The following is a 19638-nucleotide window of genomic DNA, read 5'->3' on the forward strand; positions in this document are numbered from 1 at the left end:
AAGATCCAACATGACTAGGTTTTACTATTTTTTTGAGACAAGACTAGTTTTTACTATAACTATACGATAATTATAAAAGTTAGTCGATGAAGAGTGTGTGTTGAACCTTAAGAGTTTTGATGATTATGAATAGAAAGCAAACTTCAACTAGTGAGAATTCTCTAAGTGTTGTGATTAGAATAGGTGAGCCCTACCTATGAAGACTCAAGGAGACTCCAAGGAAAGTTAAAGAAAGTAGAAAAAGAGTTCCTCAGTGGAATTAACTGATTTCCCTAACAGGAACATGAAGACAACAAGTTGAGAAGTTTAACTTGGTTTGTGTTGAAGAAAGCAAGGTCCATGAGAACTTGGCCTACGAATGAAGTTCTAGTAGGGGTGAAAGTTCGGTATTCAGTTTGGATTTTAACCCAAACTGAATCCAAATCAAATTAATTCGGTTTTGAATTTTCTAAACTGAAACCGAACTGAATTAGATCTGAAACCAAACCAATCCAAACCAAAATTAAAAATTTTAATTCGGTTCCATACCGAAAACCGAATTTTTTAGGTTTTATTTCCAGATTATTGAAAAAGTAAATAAAATAAAATTATACAGTAGATCTTTAAAATTTTAATAAATTGACCTTAGTCCATATATATAAATATATTGATATATTCACAATTTTCTCTTCTTTCTTAAGCTGCTACTATATTTCCTTACAAAAAGAACCAAAAATTTCGTTCCTTCTTCAAATTTGGGTATCCAAAAATCTCCTTCTTCAAATTTGGGTATGGATTCCGAAATATAGCAAAATCGCAATAGCAAAACAAAAACTTTGCATGAATTTGATCGAAATATATAGGAGAGAGGAAAAATGATATAAGAGAGGAAAGAGGTTTGATTGAACTCAAAAAATTAAATTTGAGAGGAAGAAAAGACTAGAGGAAAAATGAAAGATAGAGAAGAAAGGCATGGAGGAATGTCAGGAGAGAGATCGAGAATAAAGAAAGGATGGAAGGAGAGAGAGAGATGGGGCGGTTGAAGGGTTTGTAAACTTTAGGGTTTTTATTTTCTATTCATTTATATAGAAGGCAAAGGTTGGTGGGCTTATAAAATGGGCCTATATTGTAGTAATTAAATCAAACTACATTATCTCAAGCATACTTCGGTTTGAATTCGGTTTTTGGTTTTGAGAAGCCCAAAATCGAATCCAAACCGAAAAATCAAAATTCCAAAATTCTCAATCCAAACCGCAGCGAAATTTTAAAAAATCCAAACCGAATTGATAATTTGGATTGGTTTGATTTAGTTTTCGGGTTTTATCCATATTACTTTCACCCCTAAGTTCCAGCAAGGAGATGGAGAATAGAAGTAAGCAGGATCTTAATCCTTGACTGCGTGAAGCCCGAATATCCTTAACCTATTGTAGGGAATATTTCAAGCATTACCCCTAGCTTGAACCCCACTGTGATCATACACTAAAGTACAGTGGCGTCCAAAGGGAAAGAAGATAAAGCAAAAGAATCGCCAACAAGTTTTAGGAACTTGTAAACCGTTCACAGGGTGAAGGTTACACCCCTTAACGATCCAGAAGATCGTTAACTCCAATAGGCCTGGAACCATGACTGGTAGTTCGGGGATGAAGGTACAAATCCAACCTAAAAGAGATTGAACCTGCCCTAATAATAGGCCTCTACTTTATTCTGATCGTATTCATGTGCGCTTTCTGATTAACATACAATCATTAGGTTTACCCTAAACCTGTTTATTGTTGGTTGAATATTAATGCACAAACAAAACTATTATTGGCTATCACTTGAATTATAATCAAATTAACCCTAACAAGATTATTAATTATCTTATTAAGCGTGATTACAAGTACAAATTTCCTTTAAACATGCATAAAAGGTGTGATCAAGCAATAACAATAAATATAACCAAGCAACATAATAATCATAATAAATTATAACAATAATCATAATAATAATAATAATAATAATAATAATAATAATAATAATAATAATAATAACATGTATAATAATAATCATAACAATAATTATGACAATTATAATCATAATCATGTTAAAGCATAATAATAATAATAGCAAGATCCTAGGCATGATACTAACAAGATTAATAACAAACCCTAGCATGTCACTAAGCAATAAAGATCAAAGTTTTAGCCCTAACATGATACTAACATGAATATTAGGAAAGAAAATAGGAAGCATCACAGGAATCATAATAAGCATATTTTATATTAGAAATTATAGTTGTTACCCTAAACATGATATTAGGAAGATCAAACACCCTAACATGACATTAGGAATCAAAATAACAATCTAAGCATGATTTCTATATCATAATATCAATAAATCAATTAAAGCACTTACTTGGATGCCTCGTACCTCTTTCTAATATTAAAATACACACGTTAGTAACTTCAAGGAAAATATAAAACAAACAATTAAATTAAATAATTAAAATAGAGATTTGGGATCAAACCCTCAGAAATTAAAACCTTTCACGTCTAGGGCGAAGACAACTTCGAATTTGGCTAGGTGTGTCTAGAGAGAGAATCAAGAAATTCTTGATGAGAGTTGGTGAGAAGAAAGAATTAGAAGGAATAAGAATTGATAACAATTGATGATTGAAAAAAGGGAGATACGACCTCTATTTATAGAGAAAAAAAGAGGGTCGAAGAATAAGAAAAGAATCCGAATTCGAATCGAAATAGAACTCGATGGACAGCAGTTTTTGCAGATTTTGTTTTTATCATATCTTTTGATCTATAAGTCCAAATAAGGCATATGATATGTAGTTGGAAAGCTATTGAAGTCTGCTTTTAAACCCAATTAGAATAAGATTAAAATCTTTTGTATATAAAAAGATATGGCCGAAATAGTGGGAAGGTGTCAGTTTTGGATAGAGTTTCATATCTCATTCATATCTTTTTCGTTATAGCTTGGATTTAATATTATAATATATCATTGGAAAGATAATTTCAAGATCTATTCAACCATATAAAATTTGGATAAATATTATGAGGCACGAAAATAAAATCTGACTGTCTTTGAACATCTTTAAATTCGAATAGAATTAGGATTAAAGAGAAAGGAAAGTTTTAAAAAAGGAAAGTTTTTATTTAACTCAAATTCTTTAATTTTATCTTTTCAAAAAGGATAATTAAGATATTTTAGAAACTTATAGAATCTTCCAATTAATCCTAATTAGTTTAGGAATAGGATTAGACCTTTGGACCCTCCACATGATCATTGGGTCGTAGGTAAAATCCGGTTTGAGCCCAGTTTAGTATTTTGGCCATAACTTCCTCATTATTCATTGGAATTGGGCTTATAATATATCGTTAAAAAGCTCTTTTCAAGCCCCATCCAACTACACCATTATTGTACCCATATCATTGACCAAACTAAACTGGAATGCACGTTTTTCATAAATAAGGTAAGAAAAAGGAATATTTTCAAAAACAGAAAGAAGAGATATTTTAATAAAAACATCCTCATCACTAGACTTTTCACACTTTTGCTTTGTTCGATAATCAAATGAAATGAAAGGTATTCATCACTGGGTTTGGTTTTGGGGAGACACAAATGGGTGTCTACACCTATAAGCATTGACGAGACAATCTAGTTTATGTTAAGTTTATTTATGTAAGGATTGTTGTAAATATGTTAGGTTAGTTTATGCATGGAATTTATTAGAAGCGTGACAAAGCTTGGCAAGCTTATATAAGGAAAGTTTATAAAGATAAGTCTTAATTCATGAAAAGATTTTCTAAAGATTTTATCTTATAAAATCCTGTTTTAAAAGATATTATTTTTTTCATAAATTTATCTTTGATAAGTTTTCTAAAAAGATTTTCTTTACAAATGATTTACTCAAAAAATGTGTATTGATAAAAAACGGCAATTTTACATTTCTATCTTTTGGAAAACTCTACTTTACATACGAGAGTATCAAGTATATAAAGTATAATTCATATTTTACACACTTCGTGAATTTATGCATGAAGAATATGAAGAAATAAAGCTCAATTGTGTAAGTTTGCCAAGTCTAAGCTTTGTCATATTAGTTTCGGATTCCATGTGTAGCTTTCCTATCACATATTAGAAGTCAGGTGTTTGTATTGTTTTGGTTTGGGTGAGTGTTTTGTTAATTACATACAGATTGTAGGCTTCTATATTGAAGCTAAGTGAGAGAGTACTCAGGGAGTACTAAGTGAATCTAAGTCAAGGACTTAGGTTGGGTAGAATAGGGTTCTACTAGGTAGCAAGTTTAGTCTGGAACTTGTGAGTAAAATTCTAATCATAATAGGTTGTAACATGAGAGTTAGCCATATTATATTGAAGTTATTTTGTGTTTGAAATTCCTTAGAGGGTCGAGGTTTTACTTCTAGTTGGTCCCTGGAAGGTTTCCGCGTAAAATCTTGTATGCATGGCAGAAGACACCTAATTGTGTCTCCCCAAAAACCAAACCCAGTGATGAATAACTTTCGCGTCATTTGATTATTGAACAAAGTGAAAGTGTGAAAAGTCTTGTGATGCGGTTGTTTTAATAAAAATAATTTTTTTTCGTTTTAAAAATGAACTCTATTTATGAAAATGTTCGGTCAAATTTAGTTTGATCCATGAAAGGGTCCAATAATAGTGTATATGGATTGGGCTCGAAAAGAGATTTCCAACCATATATTATAAGCCCAATTCCGATGAATAATGAGGAAGTTATGGCCAAAATACTAAATTGGGCCTGAAATGATTTTATATGGCCCAATGATCAAGTGGAGGCCCCATTAATTAATATTCCTTCAATTATTAGGACTAATTTTAATCTTATAGAATAATTTAGAAGGTTATTTTAAGTTCTAATGGGATTAGGAATAATAATTGTATCTTTTATGAAAATAAAGAATTCTATTTGGATTAAAACAAGTGTTTCAAGAAGATTAAAACTGATTTTCAAAGATAAGTACGGACGTTAATTAATCGAATTTAATTAGATTAAGGATTCCGTACGTTTTTTTAGAAAACGCGTGAACCATCGCGAAACGATAAGTCTGTCGCGCCGCACTGGACCCTGTCGTGCCGCTACAGAGTTAATTTTATTCCAGGTTGGATTCGGTATTTTTCAGATCGTTTCCGGGCCATTTTCCTTATATATAGGGTTGTATTTCTCCATTTTTAATCATTCACAATCATTCAATAATCATCTAATTCTATTCTCTTTCTCTCTCAAGCTAGAAGCTTATTCTTTCTCCCTCTTTCTGACAAATAAAAATATCGCATTCACAAGTTCTAGACACACCTAGCCAAGTTCGAAGTTGCTTTTGCCCTAGACGTGAAAGGTTGATAATTTCTTTGGGTTTGGTCTCAAATCCCTATTTCAATTATTTAAATTAATTGTTAGATTTAATATTTTCCTTGAAGTTGCTAACGTTTGTATTGTTTTGATAGAAAGAGATACGAGGCAACAAAGTAAGTTGTTTTTATTGATCTATTTCTTTGGAAAGCATGTTTATATTATATTAATTCCTGTTATTATGTTAGGATGTTATTTATTGCTTTATAGCATCATGCTTAGGTTGCTTCCTATCTCTTTAATCATGTTAGTATCATGTTAGGGATAAAGCTTTGAATTTTATTGTTTAGTGACAAGTTAGGATATGTTATTAATCTTTTTAGTATCATGCCTAAGATCTTGCTAATATTATTATGTTTTGATGAGAATATTATTATGATAATTGTTGTTATTATGTTGCTTGATATTATATATTAGGGGCCGTTTGGTTGGGGATATTCATCAAAGGGAAAGGGAATCAACCACCCTGATTCTCTTTGTTGCTGTTTGTTAGCCATTTTTTTTAATTTCCTTTACCCCCTCCATTCCCCCAATTCCTTCCAACTTCATTCCCCACCCCCCAAGATATTTCCATTCTCATTCCCTATCCACAAACACACCACCACATCACCACCTTCCTACCTATCCACACCACCAGAAAACCCAACCACCTTCTGACCCGACCCTCGCCACCCCTCCCCCGACCTTCGCCGCCCCTCCCCCAACCTTCGCCGTGTAACATTCTAGAAATACCTTTCCTTTAAAATAAACCGGTTTTTCTCTTTTTAAAAGTCAAAATAGGAAAATATAAGACATTACAGCCATCGTGATGACGACTAAGACAATTATCAAAGACACACAGCGGAATATTATCTTTAAAACCGTTCAAAATAAGTCAACTTTAAAAGTCAACCAAACGAAAGTAAAGTCAAACCAAAGTTTAACAAAGTCAACCTACATCTTGGAACCATTGTAGGCCCTTATCAAAACCGAATAAAACTTAAAACCTTTGCGTTAGTCTCACAAGCATAATAATATAATCAATAAATTAAAGCAATAAATCACATCATAGTCTTATGGTAACTAAGCATGCTTCGCTCTTCACTCATGCCCATCAGTGAAAAGCTCCTATCTACTTGTCCCCACTACTCGCCATTAGAAATAGGTCGTCATAGGGCCAAAGTAAAGACAAGGTCAACAAAACACACAAACACACAATCAGCAATGTTGAGTACATAAGCGTAAAAAAAACACACTAACATGCTTTCACCCTATCATCACACAACTTACCGTGTTGTACCTGTTTACAAGTACACAACATACAACATGACCATCCAATAAATAACTAATTTATTTATTTAGCTTGATTACGCATCAAATGGGTTTCCCTTAACCTGCCCCAATAAAGGGGGTACTAACACGAGAGCTAATTGTGCCAGTATAAAAGAACCACTCGTAAGTGGAGAAATTCCTGCGCATAATAAAATGGAAAGTACAACGTCCGGTATCCCCAGTAGAAGTTATGGTCAAAATATAAAGTCGCATAACTCCCCCCCCCCATATGTTCATATTCAAGGTATACGTTCCAAGAGTTTTTGTGTGTAATATCTTTCACTTTACGTTGATTTACATATTATTAGACTTGGTGATGACTCTCAAACCATAACACAAACAATCATCTTAATTATTCAAACAATCAAACATACCAATTTAATTCTTGAATAATTAGTGACTACATAATATTTAATGTTGAACCCTTTTTAAATCTACCTCGGTGTCAAAGACACCTTAAACGCATAATGCGCCACTGCACATATCCTATCCCCTGGTGTTGAAAACACCTTAAGTGCACTAAGGCACCAAAAATATAATTTATTTCTCGTGTACAAAGACACTTAAATAGCTCCTTCCTCATGCTTATAGCATTAATAAAAATTATATGAACCATAATAATTTTTTTTTTCAATATTCCAAGCCAAATTAAACATTTAGTTTAATTAAATAAACCGTCAAACGTGCCAATAATAATAATATGGTTCAATGACAATATTTCAATATCACCAATAATTTCAATAAGTAATTGATTTCAACCAATCATGCTTCACAAATAATTCACGAAAACCATTCTCAATTTGATCAATCCAATTCAAATCACCAATCTCATTTCAATTCAACCATGCATTCCAACCAATTTCTATCATGGCACTAACTTGGAATCAATTAAGTAAATCCTAGCATGTTTTTATACGCTTAATAATTTTTTGAGTACGCGAACGTACCTCAATTAAGCCCTTGAAGTGGCCAAATACACTATAACACCTCTCGAACCAAGTCTCCTACATAAAGGGACAATAATACTATATTAATTATTCATGTATACACAATTTCCAGCAACTTAAACTCACTTTAAACAACTTATAATAATCTGAAAATTATAGTAAAATCCTTAATTAATCTCTTCTTTAAATAGTAATTAAACCCTTTTCATAAAACCACAATTTAAACTAATCAAAAACCCTTTAAAAACTTCATCAAAATACATCTTTATACTTAAATTATCCGTAGAAACATTGAGTATATAAAAGATAAATTAATTTATACATGAACCCTAAAAATCAAGTCTTGAATAATTTAAAGCCCTAACTTATAGTCCTATCAAAATCTGAAAATAAAATTTAAACTATTAAAACATGATTTTAATATTATGATTTTAATACTACTCAAACATACTTTAAACAATGCAATGAAAACCAAAATCCATACATATAATTGTCAAGATAATTAAAATTAAGGAGAAGAGAGAGAGAGAGAGAGAGAGAATGAAGGTGGTACGGTGGTGGCTAACTCATCTGGTACCGCTAGTGGTCCGGCATCGGTGGCGGATTTCGGTGGGTGGGGCCGTGAGGAAGAAAGCACCCCATTTCCTCCTTGTGTGAATCCCACGTGAAACAAGGGAAACCAAAAGGAAAAGAAAAAAACAATGAGAAAAGAAAGAAGAAGAAGAAAAGAATGGAAAAAAGGGAAAAGAAAAGAAATAACTTACTTGGACCATTTGACTTTTGTGTAGGGAAAATTTTGGAGATTGAATGAGTATTTATAATGTAGGGTAGGTTTGGGCTTTATAAAAATTATGGACTTGATTAATAGTATAGGTAGCCTAAATATGAAAATAGAATGGTTGGGTATATTATGAAGACGGGCTACGTATGGATTAATATTTGTTGATCCAAGTATTAATCTTGTTTTATTTATAGTCCAATAATTAAAATAGTTTGACCCAAAAAATATTTAATAATTAAATAAATATTATATAAAATACATTAAAAATACGGGTATGACACGCCGCCCCTCCCCCTCCCCCGCAAGAACAACTCATAGCCCCGTACAACCTTAGAAACCCCTCCATATTTTCGTAAAACCGCCGCCCGCCCTTCCCTCCACCCTCAAAACCCTAGCGGCTAGGGTTTTAGGGTGGAGGGAAGGGCGGGCGACGGTTTTACGGGAATATGGAGGGGTTTCTAGGGTTGTACGGGCCTGTTTTTCAAGGAGGAGGGAGAGTTTTGTGGGAGGAGGGGAGGGGCGGCAAAGGCCTGGGGAGAGGCGGCAAAGCGCGGCGGTGGTGGAGGGGGGTGCGGCGCATAGTGAGGTGGCTATATGGTGGTTGGAAAAGGTAGAAAGTGAAGAGATAGGTTGTTGTGTGGTGGTGGTATGGTGGTTGGACTAGTGGCTTCATTCCCTTTGTTTTTTAAAACAAATAACATTGAAAATTTAAGGGATTTTCATTCCATTGTCCTTCTTTCCCTTTGGTCATTCCATTCCGTTTACCTTATGACAACCAAACGACCCCTTATTGTTATTGCTTGATCACGCCCTCTCTTGCAGGTTTAAAGGAAATTTGTATTTGTAATCACGCTTAATAAGATAATTAATAATCTTGTTTAGGATAATATGATTATAATTCAAGTGATCGCCAATTATAGATTTGTTTGTGCATTAATATTCAACCAACATAGATTAAACATGTTTAGGATTAATATATTGATTGTATGTTAGTTAGAAAGCGCACATGAATATGAGAAGCATAAAGTAGAGGCCTATTTTTAGGGCAGGTTCTATCTCTTTTAGGTTGGATTTTTACCTTCATTCCCGAATATAAAGTCATTGCTCTAGACCACTATGGAGTTAGCGATCTCATGGATCGTAAAGGGGTGTAACTTTCACCCTGTGAACCGTTTACAAGTTCCTAAAAGTTGTTGGCGACTCTTTTACTCTAGCTTCCTTCCATTTGGATGCCACCATGCTTAAGTGTATGATCACAGTGGGGCTCAAGTGTGTGATTCTTAAAATATTCCCTACTATGGCAAGTTCCTATTATATTTTGTTTATATCCTGCAAAAGTAGTCACTAGGAACTCACATACAATTCACCCCCCTCTTATAGTTTTTGTCTCAACTAGAAGTGTGTCACTACCAGAAATAGGCTAATTTCCGACGGACTGGTTTCGACGGACACAAAATTCCGTCGGAAACATCAAAAATTTCGATGGATTTTTATTCCGTCGGAAAAAATGGGCTTTTCGACGAAATTTAAATCCGTTGGAAGTTTCTAATGGAATATTTTGTCGGAATATATATAAATATATATATATATATATATATATATATATATATATATATATATATATATATATATATATAAAACAAACCCTTCCTTGTTAAAACCCTACCTCCTCATTCTCCTTCTTCTCCTGCCCCTCTTTCCTCTCTCTCTTTCCTGCGCCCCTCTTCTCTCTCTCTCCCCTGCGCCCCTCTTCTCTTTCTCTCCTGCGCCCCTCTTCTTTATTTCTTTCCTCCGCCCCATCTTCTCCTTCTTTCTTCTCTTTCCTCATTTCTCTTCTCTTTGGTGTTTTTCATGGTCGAAATTAATGATTTTTTTAGTCAAATTTGACCATGAATAGTGTAGAGCTAAACTTTTCATGGTCAAATTTGGCCAATTTATACCAAATTTAATAATTCAAACCCAATTTCGGTGTAAAGAATAAAAAACTACTTTATAATTAAAAAAAATATTCTTTCTCTCTCTAGACTCTCACTCTCTCGAAGCTCCTCTGCCATGGAGAGGAAGAAGAAGGGGAAACAGAGCTTGAAGGAATGGGAATAGACTGCTATAAGGAACACTAAGAGTTTAATAATTTGTGATGATTTGCTGGGATACACTGGGGGCAGAAAACAAAGTCTAGAGGAAATATGGGTCAAATTCTGCCATAGGAGTTTGACCTTGAAGATTATTTGGATCGATGCATTCTCTCCTGCGCAATCTTTGGAGGAGTTGACACCAAATCAAGGGAGAAATTAAAGCTTTCAGAGTGGATGACTCATCTCAAGGCTGGTGAATCTAGGTCTATGGGGTCGAAAAACAGAGGATCTAATTCTGGTGCAAAGGTATCATCTCCGATTGATATTGAAAATGTTGTAATTGATTCTAATATAGATTTGCATGTCAAACCTAGCTTGAAATTAACAATGGAGGACATTGTAGATGAATTGGATTTTTGGAAATTAGGGGTAGTTGCTTTCACTATTGCTGCTAATCCTCACATTAAGACCTTTAAAGGGTTTTGATGGAGAATTTGGGGTAAAATGAACATAGACAAAGTAATTCCATTGAAGAGGGGGTATTTTTTTATTAGGTTTCTTAATGTTGAATCGAGAGATAAAGCTTTAGCTATTGCAAACTTATTAATGTATAGGAGACCAATTTTCCTTAAGCAATGGGAGGATGGGATGAAATTGAATGCAAATGAAATGTAGAAGATTCCTGTCTAGGTTCAATTGCATGGTCTTCCTCTGAAGTATTGGGGGAAAGGGTGTTTGTAGAAGATTTTGGGTTTAATTAGAACTCTAATCAAACCTGATAATGCTACTCAATCTCGTGATAGGGTTGCATATGTGAGATATATGATAGAAGTTGATTTGAAGCAGAACTTTCCAGATTCTATAGAATATTATGATGAAAATGGTGAATTGTTTGTTCAAGAAGTTTATTGGGAATGGAAGCCTATATGGAGTTTAGGATGTAAGGGTATTGGATATGATCTTAATCACTGCCCAAATAAGAAAATAAGAAAGGAGTGGAGGCCTAAAGTGGTTCAAGTTTAACTTGAATCTGTTCCAGTTCCAGTTTAAGCTAAGGCTACTGATAACTATGAGCAGATTGAGGATGTTACTTTGAACAAAAATGATCCAATTTTTAGCCCTACTAGGAAAGAGAAGAGATTAAGCCCCATTAAGTCTTCTAAGAGAGTGGAGGTGCCTGTTAAGAATGCCTTTTCTATGCTAGGTGGTGCAGGGGAAGCTGACCAACTTGTAGTGGGAGATATTCCCTTAGGTTATCAAACTTAGGGTGTTTCTTCAGCTTTGGATTATGGATAGAGCCCTTATATAGAATATCAGGGGCTTAAATCGCCCTGTTAAGCAACTAGAGATAAAAAAACTGCTTAATTCAGAATATGATTGGTCTTTGTTGTTTGATTGAGAATAAAGTTTTAGTGGAGAATTTTCCTGAGATTTATCTTAGAATGTTTAATGGGTGGTGTGTCACTACTAGTTTCATCAAGGTTAAAGGAGGAAGAATTTTGGTGGCCTGATTCACACTAAAATCATAAATAAGACTTTGCAAAATAGTTTTAGTTGCTCTTTTGTGTATGGTTTCAATGATGCTAATGATAGAGCTAAGTTGTGGAGCAAGTAAAATGAGCTCTCTAGAAGCTGTTCTGGTCCTTGGATAATGTCTGGTGTAACACCCCCAAATTACTCTCCAATAATAATAATACAAAACATGATTAAGAGAGTAGCTTAGGAGCATTACTGCCACGTGATAACGTAAAGCTTTTAAAAACAGAGACTTGCAACGGAAGGAATACATCTTAGCTTTCATTAATTAATTGAAAATAGAAATAGTTTTGAAACATAAATCTTTTTGAAACATAAATGGTATTCATACTAATTCATAATAGTGAACCTAGACTAGGTGATTTTGCCCTTCGTCCCTGATGCAACATTTAGCTCACGTTGAGTCATCGCCATCACCTATTTACTCATCATAAATGATAAGTAGGGCCAAGCCAAAACAAAAGAAAAATACGCGTTAGCAAAATGCTAAGTACATATAAGTGCTAAACACGTAAATTAGTTAACATTTTTTTTCTAAATATATAATTTTCATAAAACATGGTTATTCGAACTTTCCATAGGCAAGATTTCATATTTTTGAAAACATTCCAAAATTTATAATTTTCTAAAGTATTTTTCAATAAAGGTTGAATAATTAACCATTTCATAAAAAATTTCCCAACCTAAGTGTGCACACCCCTCAAGCTAGTAACTCATTTACATAGTATATACTCAAGGAAAGACTAGATAATACAAAGATCATAGTCTTATAATTTATCTCCGCGTAGTAGGAGTCAAGAAAAATCCAATAAATATCTTTGATAAATCAGTCTTCCAATTCCCATGTATGGGATGATAAAAATGATAACATTTTCCCTTTTAAACAATTTGGTAAACAAAGTAAGTTAACAATCAAGCTCATAAAGCATTTAATTATTTAAGAGCGAACAATAGTTTTTATTGAAACATGCTTATAGAATTTAGATTATAAACATTTATAAACCATTGTTCAACATTCAAACATAGTTCATCATTTAAAAACATAAAACGCATTTGCATATAAAATCACATAGTTAAATATCTAGGCACGAATACGTACTTTGATCTTTGCACACAAGTACGAAACTCCTAATTACGAACTTGAAACTCTCCCTACAATAACCACTAACTCTTATTCAATAACTCTTTAACAATAAACCCAAAGACATAATACAAACTCTAAACTAGTTGTGCTTGAACAACTTAAATATTACTTTTTATAAAATTAATACTTACTTTATAAACTAATCTTTAGTAATTCATTAATAATAATAATAATAATAATAATAATAATAGTAGTAATAATAGTAATAGTAATAATAATAATGATAAAATAATAATAATAATAATAATAATAATAATAATAATAATAATAATAATAATAATAATAATAATAATAATAATAATAATAATAATATATAAGTAAGAAGTAGTAGTAGTGCATAGTAGCATATAAGTAGTAGTTGTTATTAAACTAAAAATAATAATAAGTAAGACAAATCATAACTATTTCAAAACAAGTAGTCCAATATAAAAGTACTTATACAACCATACATAAATTATAGAAAAATCCCACTTACTTATAAGTATTTTTGGTGGGTTTTATATCAAGTAAGTTAGAAGAACAAACTTAACACTCTTTTTTTGTTTGTTTACAGGAAGTACGAAGGAAGTAGGGTGGGTGGTGAGTTTGGCTGGGCAGCAGGTGCTGGTGGCCTGCCGGCGAGGTGGAGGTGGTGCGGCTGGTGGCGCGCGGCCAGGGGGTGGCGGTGCGGTCGATGGTGGCGCAGAGGAGAGAGAAAGGGGAAAAAATGGGTTTTGAGTATTTTAATTTGCTGAAATTTTGTGGGTATAATTTGCAAATGAATTTGTTCAAAATCTTTGCTTTATTTATAGGGAAAATTAGGGATTAAAATAAGATTAAATATTGTAACTTTAATTTGCAATTGGTTGTTTTGGAGGTGAAACTTTGAATTACAATTGGTTAATTTGGAGGTGAAATTTAATGGTTGGGAGCAAGTTTTATAATGGTGATGGAGTAGATGAGTTACATGTGGAGGGTGAAGGTGAATGTAGTCAGAAATTATAGTCGGGTGAGGTATTAGTTGGAAAAGCTAATTTTATGAAGCTTTCATGGAGGAACGGAGAAAATGAACGTAGTTTGTGGTGATTGGGGATGAAATTTTATTTTCTTTTTCCTTTTTTTTGGCTTAAATTATTTTCTTTTTCCTTTTTTTTTTGGCTAAAAGTATGAGTTGGGTTGTAAATATCAATTGGGCTTGTAAGTACTCATATGGGTTAGAATAAATGGCTTACTCACCTAAAACTATGTTCATGAAATAAGGCTCATATTATAAATAATAACTTTATAATTGGAGTTTAGGAAATTATGACAATTTTCTTATTAAAAATCCACTTGAAATTTAATAATTTAATAATCTGAATATCTTAAGAAAATAGTTTATAGTATAGGAAAATTATTTGTCCATTTTTATAAACGGGATTATAAGATCCGAAATAAGACATACTTAAAGCTTAATAATTATAATAAATAATAATTAAATTAAATTGGTTTAAAAATTAGGGGTATTACATCTGGTGATTTCAATTGTCCCTTAAATCTTGACAATAGAATTGGTAGATAGATTACTAATAGAGAGACTGCCCCTTTGAAGGATTGTGTTCAATTTTGTGATTTGCAAGATATGACTCAAGCTGGAGCTAGGTTTTCTTGGACTAATAAGCAGCTGGGTGAGGCAAGGGTATACAGTAAAATTGTCAGGACTATGATATATGCTGATTGGATTAATGTGTTCCCTGCTTCTTATGTTTATTATAGCTCTGAATTGTGGTTTGACCATTGTCCAACCATTATTCACTTTGAGGAGGAAGTAAGAAGTGGTCCTAGACCTTTTAAATTTTTTGATATGTGGGGAAGCCATCCTGAGTTTGGGGAGCTAATGAAGCATGCTTGTGACAAAGCTGTCATTGGCAGGAAGTTGTTTCAAGTGGTTAAGAAGCTCAAGGAAGTCAAGAGAGTGCTCAAAGCTCATAATAAATCTAAATACTCATAAATAGGAGCTAGGTTCTTGGAAGCTAAACAGGAATTAGCTAACGTTCAAAAGAGAATTTAGGCTAATTATACTGATATGAGTTTGTAGGAGAATGAAGCTGCAGTTCTAGACAAATTTAATAAGCTAAGGAAATATTATTTTTCTTTTCTTCAGCAAAAAAGTAAGTTGAATTGGCTGAAAATGCATGGGTGATGAGAATACTGGTTTTTTCCATAAGAGTATAAGGATGCAGGCTTATAAAAAGAGGGTTATGGCTATTAAAGATATGCATGAATGTTGGTGTAATGATAAGAATGATATATCAAGGGCTATCACTGATTATTACAAGTGGCTTCTTGGTTCTGAGCACCCTTGTGATGTCAAAGTTGACCCCGAGACTATTGTTTTAGGGCCTCAGTTGACAGTTAATCATTAACAAATTTTGAATACTCCTGTTACAAAGGATGAGATTAGGAAGGTGATGTTTGGTATTCATGGGATCAAAGCCCCTGGTCCAGATGGCTTTAACAGCTTATTTTTCAAGATTGGGTGGGATGTTGTTGGTAATGATGTGTGTGAGGTAGTTTTGGAGTTTTTTCAGTCAAGAGCTTAAGTTTACTAACTTGGTCCTGATTCCAAAGTGTGATCATCCAGTTGATGTAACTGACTTCAGACCAATAACATGCTGCAATGTAGTGTACAAAGTGATCACTAAGCTCCTCTGTAATAGGTTGAAGAAAGTTCTTCCTGATATTATTGCCCCAAACCAATATGGTTTCATTACAGGCAGAAGAATTTTTCATAACATCTGTATTGTGTAAGATCTTGTGGGTAGGTATAGAAGGAAGAGCTCTCCTCCTGGGTGGATTTTCAAGATTTATGTTAGAAAAGCCTATGATTCTATGAATTGGGGGTTCCTTGAAGATATGTTGGCTGCTTTAAAGTTTCCTGATCATTTCTGTAAGATGATTATGGAATGTGTTAGAACTCCTATCTTTTCTCTTGTTACTAATGGAGAAGTTAAGGGGTTTTTTTTCCAAGGAAGAAGGGTTTAAGGTAAGGGGATCCTTTATCACCTCTTTAATTTTTCTTATGCATGGATTATCTTTCCAAAATCTTGCATAAAATTGGTGATCACAAGGACTATCACTTTCGTCCCAGATGCAGGGGGATTAAGCTTAATCATCTTGTGTTTGTAGATGATTTGATTGTTATGTGTAGAGGTGATGAGAAATCTGCTAAGCTTATTTTAAGAGGCGTTACAACAATTGTTGCTGCTTCTGGTCTGATAGCTAATGAGGACAAGTCTAATGTCTATTTCTGCAATGTGCCTAAGGAAGTAAAGGATAGAATTATAAGATTTTTTTTTTAATTTTAAGAAGGGCCATCTTCCTTTTAGATATTTGGGAGTGCAAGTTAATGCTAAAAAACTCTCTATTGATGATTGTCAGATTTTGATCAATAAGGTTTTTCCTAGAATTAGAATTTGGGGAAGCAGATCTTTGTCCTATTATGCTAGAGTAACTTTGGTTAACTGTGTTCTTTTCTCCTTGCACACTTATTGGGCAAACCTGTTCATTTTGCCCAAAAGGTGTTGGATGAAGTTATGGTTGTGTGTAGAAATTTCTTATGGGATGGTAGGGATGTTTTCTTTAGAATTCCTCCTATTGCTTGGGATATCATCTGTAGACCTAAGAAGCAGGGTGGCTTAGGTGTTCATGACTGTCACATATGGAATGTTGTTGCAATGGGAAAGTATGTGTGGGATCGAATGACAGCTTGTGGTTAAGATGGGTTTGTCACCATTACATTAAAGGCAGAAGTTGGAAGAGAGTGGGCTATCCTGGGCAAGCTAGCTGGCAATGGAAGCAAATCTGGAAGATTAAGGAGAAAATTAAAGATGGGTTTGCTGGAAATGTTTGGAAGCATAATCATGGTGGTTATACTGTGGCTAATTCTTATAGATGGATGCAGAATGATAATCCTGAAGTTCCATGGTGAAATATGGTCTAGAACAGGTAGGTACATCATTCCAAAGCATAGATTTATTGCTTGAATGGCTATGTGGGGCAGACTGAGAACCAAGGAAAAATTGAAGCAATATGGTGTAATTTCCGATGATACTTGTCCTCTTTGCTCTCAGGATGTTGAAAACATTCATCATTTATTTTTTCACTGTGATTACAGCAAGAAACTTGTTCAGTTTCTCATAATCAGTTCTCTACTTTGGAGGATTGCAATACTTAGTGTTGGAAGGCTAAAAATAGATTCCAGAAGGTTGTTCTGCATGCTCTTTGTTCTACACTCATTTACAGCATCTGGCAGTAAGGGAATAAGGTTGTGTGGAAGAGTAGATTGCTTAGACATGAAGTTGTAATTAGCAGGATATGTCATGATGTATATCATAGAATTAGTAACGTAATTGCTATTAGAGGTAAGGCTAGTGAGTTATCTTGGCTTAAGCTTATTTGCTTAGGGGCTTAGTAGCCTCCGTGTAAATTTTGTGATTGTGATTAATAAATTTTTTCCTTTTCTCAAAAAAAAGAAGCCAATTTCGGTTACTGAGGTATGTTATTCGAGTACTTATTTGTTGATTTTTTTTTAACATTTTTTGTTATGTTGTATTTTTTTCCTTGGTGGGTGGGTCGAGTTTAGGGGGGCCGCGGTGGGTGCAGTGGCGGATCTTGAAACCTTTTCTTTCGGGGGCCAATTATATCTAACATAAGTGTACGTCTAAAACAATAACAAGGAGTATAAGAATATAGCTAAATATAATAAATAGGAAAAATGGAATCTAAAAATCCAACCTTTAGCCGGTCTGACAATAAAAATCCAACCTTCCATTAATCTCACAAAAATCCAACCTTTGCCCCCTACCTTCTTTGACAGGTCCATTGGACCTTGAACCTGTTAAACAGGTTAATTTTTTTTTTCCCTTTTTTTTCTTTCTCCTTCCTCCTTCCTTTCTCTTTCCTTCCCCTCCATGTTTTCCGGTCACCGACCCACGACCACCCAACCACGACCACCCAACCCCCTCCCCTTCAAAAACCGACCACCCTAATCCCCTCCCCTTCAAAATCCGACCACCCTAATCCCCTCCCCTTCAAAATCCGACCACCCTAACCCCCTCCCCATCAAAATCCGACCACCCTAACCCCCTCCCCATCAAAATCCGACCACCCTAATCCCCTCCCCATCAAAATCCGACCACCCTAACCCCCTCCCCATCAAAAACCGACCACCCTACCCCCTCCCCTTCAAAAACCGACCACCCTAAGGTGGTAGTGGTGGCAGGGGAATTGGGTGGTTAGGTACTGTGGGGATGGGGCTTTTTTTTTCTTTTAATTTTTTTTAAATGATTAAAAAAATAATTGACCAATTAATAGCTGACATGTGGCATGTAACTTACAAAAACCGGGCATCAACAGGTAATGGATCTGTCAAAGAAGGTGGGGGGCAAAGGTTGGATTTTTGTGAGGTTAATGAAAAGTTGAATTTTTATTGTCAGACCGGCCAAAGGTTGGATTTTTAGATTCCATTTTTCCTAATAAATATTACCAAACAATTAAAAAAAAAAATGCAAGTGTCACAATCCAATTCTTTCTCATACAATTGTCACAATCTATTTCTTTAGCAAACTATTAAAGCAAGTAATTTATTGACTTTGATAACATCTTGTCACCTAAATTATCAATTTGTTTATTAATACTCAAATTAATCAATAGTACATAGTATAACATAAAAAAAATTAATTGCAAAAATAAAAAAAATAATAATTGAAAACAAAAAATTAAAAACAAAAAATTGAGAAAGCAGTTGAGTATAATACCTGATTTAGTGATATTGTAAATTTGTAATTTGTTCTTGAAAGTTGAAATTGAAATTGAATTGGAACAAAAAAAAATGTACAGAGTAGAGGGAGGGGAAAGGCCAAAGGGTTAGGCTTCACAATGAATTAATTTGTCACGTACTTTTTTTTGGGAATTGGGAAGCTAAGGAATCTTTTCCTTTTCCTAAATTTTCTCTTAGTTAGCCACATAAAGCCATCAGTAGTTTTTTTTTGTTTTTTTTTTGTTTTTTTTTTTTAAATTGGGCTTTAAAACTTTTTCCCCAAAAATCATCAGGGGCCAAGCCCAAGGGAGCCCCTCTTATGGTCCGCCCCTGGGTGGGTGGTTTTAGATCTAGGTTTAGTTTGGGAGGGTTAGGGTTAGGTGGGGTGGGTTAAGGTGGTGGCTCTGGTTAGGTGAGGGCTAGGAAGTGGGTCGGGTTTAGATGGGGCAATGTGGGTGGTTTTAAATCTTGGTTTAGTTTGGGAGGGTTAGAGTTAGTTGGGGGGGTTTAGGTGGTGGCTGTGGTTAGGTTAGGGCTAGGAAATGGGTCGGGTTTAGGTGGGTCGTGGTGTGGTTCAGTTAGTTGGGTGGGGGTGGGGTTGACAGCTGCGTTTTGGGTGGTTGTAGGTGGTAATACGCCATGCCGGTGGTGGCGCGATGTATTTTTTTTAATTTCATGAAATAATTTTCCGACGGATTTTTCCGTCCGC

The sequence above is a fragment of the Chenopodium album genome, chromosome 1, assembly GCF_948465745.1.
Source record: "Chenopodium album chromosome 1, dcCheAlbu1.1, whole genome shotgun sequence".
NCBI lineage: Eukaryota > Viridiplantae > Streptophyta > Magnoliopsida > Caryophyllales > Amaranthaceae > Chenopodium > Chenopodium album.